Source organism: Mirounga leonina, unplaced genomic scaffold (genome assembly GCF_011800145.1).
Source record: "Mirounga leonina isolate KUSES-001 unplaced genomic scaffold, KU_Mleo_1.0 Mir_91, whole genome shotgun sequence".
In the NCBI taxonomy this organism is placed as follows: domain Eukaryota; kingdom Metazoa; phylum Chordata; class Mammalia; order Carnivora; family Phocidae; genus Mirounga; species Mirounga leonina.
In genome coordinates this window covers 41529932-41535972 of record NW_023270839.1, presented here as the reverse complement: position 1 = coordinate 41535972, position 6041 = coordinate 41529932, and the positions used below count along the sequence as shown (strand labels likewise).

At 36.8% G+C, this 6041-nt stretch overlaps 1 protein-coding gene across 1 annotated transcript in view; it reads right to left on the bottom strand.

The window, feature by feature from the left end:
• IQCH (IQ motif containing H) overlaps nt 1-5113 on the bottom strand; it is a 38584-nt gene extending 33471 nt beyond the window's left edge. The window contains exon 1 of the mRNA XM_034994483.1: nt 5074-5113. The gene's annotated coding sequence lies outside the window, so the exon portion shown is untranslated. The remainder of the gene's footprint in view (nt 1-5073) is intronic.
• Nucleotides 5114-6041: the final 928 nt, after the last annotated feature.

Here is a 6041-nt window from a genome sequence, read left to right as displayed (position 1 = left end):
AAAAAAAAAAAAAAAAGAACTGCTCATCCAGAGTACAACTCTTTACGCCCCATTTGAAATTAGGACTTCAGGATTTAATTTTTCTAACACTAGATTTAACTACCTTAAAATATTAAGAGTAATTCCGTGTCCTCACAACTATTTTCCACTCTTAAATATCAAATCCCATTTCCAAGAACTCTGCCTGACTTGCAGATGTGAAAAACAGAGCTCCTTCTAATTCAGTATATTTTCATTACTGCACTCAGAGAGAATCCCAAAGAATGTAAGCATGATTTTAACCTTTGCTTTAGTACTGGTTGGAGCAATTGACTTAATTTTAGATAACACATGTGTGTACATTTACCATTGGAAGGAAAAAGTTAAGACTTTGGGATAAGCAAAAGAGGCTGGGTATCTTTTCATTGAAATGCTGGAACCTCTGGAAGTTATCTGACCCTATAATCACCTGTGTTTTTGATGAGTCTATTTTACAATTCTCTAGAGATTAAGGTTAATATATAGAAAACTGAAAGCAGTGCAAATATTTCTTGTTTTATACGCATGCAAATAAACTCTGTCGCACAGAGGGATGATGCTTCCGTCACCCCCAAAAAGCCAGTCATGTGTCCATTTGCAAGTTTATTTCACTATTCTTGATTTGTTTGGATTCTCCTAGGAACCAGTTGTAACATCCTACTGATTCCCTCATTTAATCAATGAGTTCAATAAAATCTTTGATGTCTCCATTTTATAGTTGTATAAGAGTCATGGTTTTGCTTTAAAATATATCTGGCCTTTAATAATCTTGGAGATCTCACCAAGATGAGCAGAAGATTCACCTGAAATTGTCAGAAACGATGCACCGCACAAGGAACCAAGTCCAGGCATATATTTTCTTAGCACCCCCAGGCGAATTCAAAGTGGCAATAGAACTTTATTGTCTGTTTTTCTGATTTTAGTATTACTCCCTATTAATTTTTTGTTTTGTTTTTCTTTTTGGTTCACGTATGGCTAAGTTATTCCTTATTGGTAGCTACAGTGACTGGGAATTTGGTGATCTCCATAAATGGATTAATGTCTTATAGAGATCTAATTCCCTGTGGAGTGAGGGGACAATAGAGAATATAGTTTGTTAGTCTTTTGCTTGTCCACTTGTGTATTTTGAGCTCAAATCAACTAGGAATGTCATGCCTGCAAAGAAGGTGGTATCTGGACCAGTAGGTGTGTTTCTGTGTTTATTTTTCATCTGTAGCTGAAATTGTAGAGTTGAAGCTATAAGCTCTGTTTGTATCTGTATTTTTATGTATCTGTAATTCAGAAAGGCCTTTATCTCTCATTCTGAATGTAGAATGTTTTCCTGTCTCCAGATGGTATTAATAAATTAGACTGTAAAGTCTCAAATTAAAGGAGCTCTGTTCAGATGGACTTACAGAGAGAAATAAGTGCTTATGTAAATTGAATATTCTTAAGATTTCTAGGAAATAAGGAAATCAAACTTCTAATCCTTTAAATGTGCTCCCCCTCATCTCCCAAACTGAGAAACTCTCATTGAGTCTCTTTACTTTTGATGGCAATATAGTTACTTGGATAGTTTCAATAAAAATCTGTTCTCCTTTTACTAAGATATAATTGGAAAAATCACTTACACAACAAAGACTTTGTCTGGAATTTCATATTTAAGAGTGATACTTACTAATCACGAATGACAAGTCACTTTTAAAGAACTAAGGTTGACTTTATGGAGCCAATGCTTACAAAGTCTTCCAGAAAACCTGGCCTGGTACATGGCTTATAGGGTTTCCATTCTTGCAGGTGGTAGGAAGGTCATGTCCAGGCCCAAGAACCTTCCTCTAGAAAAGAGGAAATTACCCAAATTTATAGGTCCCGTAGTTGAAATGTGGTGGGCAGAGTTTCTTGGGCTTGATTTCCTAGCCTTAAGATAGCAAAAAATAGAAGATTTTAGAAGTTCAATCTGAGATTCCTTATGAAAATTTCCAGCAGAGCAAACTTAAGATAACCTATTCTTGCTGCACCTGTGTAAATAATCAGGCCAAACCTAATGAGACTAGCCTTATTTTTTGACTTTTTTTTCTTTTTTGGAAATCTTTTTAATCAAAATGGTGGAAGACTGTAAGAATATTTTTGTTTAAGTTTTGGAAAAAGCAAAAGAGATTACTGGATACCTTTTGAATGGAATGCTGAAGCCTTCAGGGATTATCTGGACCTAGTTTTTGACAGAGTTATTTCACAACTCTGTAGAGATTAAGGTTAATTTGTAAAAAACAAAACAAAACAAAAAAACTGATACGAATGCAAGTAATTCTTTTTTTTTTTTTAAAGATTTTATTTATTTATTTGAGACAGAATGAGAGAGAGAGAGAGAGAGAGCGAGCACATGAGAGGGGAGAGGGTCAGAGGAAGAAGGAAGCTCGCTGCCGAGCAGGGAGCCCGATGCGGGACTCGATCCAGGGACTCCAGGATCATGACCTGAGCCGAAGGCAGTCGCTTAACCAACTGAGCCAACCAGGCACCCTAATGCAAGTAATTCTTATCTATAGACTTGAAAATAAATTCTGCCTGGTGAAGGGACACTCTTCCTTCCCACAGAAAGGTCAATTTTGCATCTAATTGCAAATTTATTTTAATATTCCTGAGCTATAAATATGTGTCCTTTGGATTCTCTTTTAAACCAGTTGTGACATTCTACAGATCTCTCTCTCTCTCTCTTTTTTTTTAAAGATTTATTTATTTGAGAGAGAGAGTGAGCACAAGTGGGGGGAGGGGCAGAGGGAAAGAGTCTTTAAGCAGACTCCCCGTTGAGCGTGGAGCCTGACCCAAGTCTTGATTTCAAGACCCAAGAGATCGTGACCTGAGCCAAAACCAAGAGTTGGACACTAAACCAACTGAGCCACCCAGGGACCCCTACAGATCTCTTTTTTAATCAACGTGTTAAATAAATAAAATATTTGACATGCGTTCATTTTAAATTTGTATGAGATCCATGATTTTACCTGTCTTGGGAAATTATCCCTTAACACCATTGTCTCATTAAACTTTCATAACACTCTTACTTTCCAGTGGAATGGATTAGGGAATAGACGTTCATTCATTCAATGGATATTTGTTAAGTGCCTATTACGTGGCAGGAGCTATTCTGGAGGCTAGGGATGCAGTGATGAGCCAGAGAGAACTCACAGAGCCTCTAGGAGGGTTGAAGATGTTAAATAAAGTCACAATAATTGAGTCACAAATTGTGATCATCTATGAAGGAAAAGACAGATGCTTAAGGAAGTGATTTTTCTGGGTTTCCAGGCAGAGATAGAGGCACTTGTGAAGGTCCATATGAAAATGTGCTTGGCCTGGAGAGGAGCAGGGGAAGGGCATGTGCTGGAGGGTAGAGAAAGCAGTTAGCAGAGAATGGAGGGAAGGTCCAAGTCAGGCCTGCCTTGTTTGTAGAGTCTGGAGTTGATTAATCAATCAAGACCAGAGAGCAACTGGCCAGAGGTCACACACAGCCTCAAAGTTTGGTTTGTGTACTGTGAGACATATCTTAACCATTAAGAAGAAGAGAAAAGAAAAGAAAAAGAAAAAAGCTTGCTTTCTTTTTTGGATGTAACAAGATAATTCGAGAAAAAGTCAGGAAGCTCATCCTACATTTTCCAAAACAACTCTCTCTTCTGGGTGTTGTTAATCCTTCACCTCTGGCTGGACTTGTGTGAACCTGAGATGACATTAAGGGCATCAGGAACATGTAAAAATCTAGACACTGTGTCCACATTTCTGTGGCTTGAGCTTTCCTGACATTTCTATTACCTTGCACAGTACCAGACATATGGTGCGTACTCAATAAATATATGTTGACTAATTGGCTGATTAATTACAAATATTATGGCAGGCCATGTGTTTTCTGGTGGATCACTGAGGGATGAAAATGTGATTTTTTTCCTGGGTCAAGTTGCCATGGTTCTAGATTCACCTTTGTTTTGCAGCAATTTTTTTCATTATGTCTATTGCTAAAGTGGATACTGATTGATTGATTGATTCATTCATTCATTCACTATTTCATTCATCTTAATTTGATCCAGGAAGAATAGAAGATGGTACTTAAGCAAGAACTCTGCTGGAGTCATTCCGTATTCCCAGGGAGTAAATATGTAAACTAAGTAAAATCATATGTCACAAAGATCTCCGAACAACAATGGTTTATAACTAGAAAAGTAATAGTTACAGTTGTGAGCTTCACACATTAAGGGACATATAATGATGCTGGGTTCTCCTGAGTTCTGCTGTTCTTCCTCCAGTAGGTCAGTAGACAGCAGACAGGATGGAGAAGTTTATATCTCCAAGGACCAAGAGAACCTTTGGGAACACTTTAGGTCCAAACTATTCCAGACAACAGATAGAAAGTAAGATGGGAATAATTAAAGACCATGTCACTTGGTTATATTTGAGATACAAAAGGGGATCCACTTAGGCATTTTTCAACACTTCAGCCAATTAAATTAAATAGCAGAGAGAAACACTCAGTCCTTAGTCATTCATTTACTTATTCATTCAACCAACATGGTTCTGGATACTAGGGATACTGAGGTGAAGATGATATGACCTTTTGTTTAAAAACTAGAAATCCGCTGGTTTCACGAACACTAGAATTTAGACTGAGACACGCATGGTTTAAATGCCATTTACAATAATTCTGGCTTCATATTTTCGTATAATAGTATATTGAAATAAATTTTTTAAATGCTACCAGAATAGCATCAGAAACTATCTGCTCAGAAACTTGAAAAATTCTAATAATACCACATAAACACAATAATAATTTTAACACGTAATAACACCAACATCTCAATCAATATTAAATCTGTAAGATGATGGGTTTTAGAGGTGGAAGGGACTTTAGTTATTGTCTAGTCCAACCTTCTGATTTACAGAGGAGCAAACTCATGCCAGAGTGAAGACCCCAACTTGTCTGAGGTCACCTAGGAGAATAAGTGGCTGAGCCCGAATCCAAACTCAGGCCCCCTACCCCACCTCAATGCTCTTTCCCGTAGATTCCTAAGCACATAAAACGGTCGTTGAATCACTAACCTTTCCTGGCATCTGCTTGTAGGACAGGTATGGGCGTGAAGTAGGGATCCGTGCGATGAGAGGCTGGTAGAACTGTGAGGTTGGATATGGTAGACCCTTTTATTAACTTCTGAACCTTCACCTAGACAATCAAAAATTTGTTTTCAGCAGACAGTTTTGCTTTCAAAAGGAACACAGTTTTCTTCTTGTAAACAATAAATAAGATTATGAATAGTTTCATTAAGTTTTAGTAAAGTAGCGATAGCAGCTCCAGTTTTATTGCTCATGAGTACCCTGTTGCTACTGTCTACTGTCAGGAGTTGGTGTAATTTAAAATAGTTAATTAAATCCAATTAACATGTTGTGATTTCCACTATGCAAAGTCACTATAGTAGTTCATAAAGGAACTATTAAGATTTTGTTCAATTTTAATGACTACGATATAAAAGTGCTAAATCTTGACAGAAGAGGTTTTGAATACAGCAAAGTTTTGTACAGGCGAATTTCCTAGGAAATACATATTAGAGTTGTGAGAGTAAAAAAACAAAACCAAAAACAAGCGAACTGGGAGAATTTCAAGATAGACGTATCAAGGGCATCTGGGTGGCTCAGTCGGTTAAGTGTCAACTATTGATTTCAGCTTAGATGAAGTCATGATCTCAGGGTTGTGAGATGGAGCCCCACTTAAGATTCTCCCCCTCCCTCTAAAACAAAGCAAACAAAAGGTTAAAAAAAGGTAAATGTATCAGTCAACATTAATAGGTTAAAAATGAACTTTGAGTGGACTCTTGAAAATCTCAGATAGAGTTAAAGACCTGATATCTAGATCAGTTACAGTAGATGATTACCTTTTCTAAAGTCATTAAATGCTTTTATTATAGTTATGAAATATGAATTGTTTCTATTAAATGGTTTCTAGCTTTTAAAGACTAATATGTATTGCATATAAATCACATTTAATTGTATAGCTCAAGTACACTATTTTTACC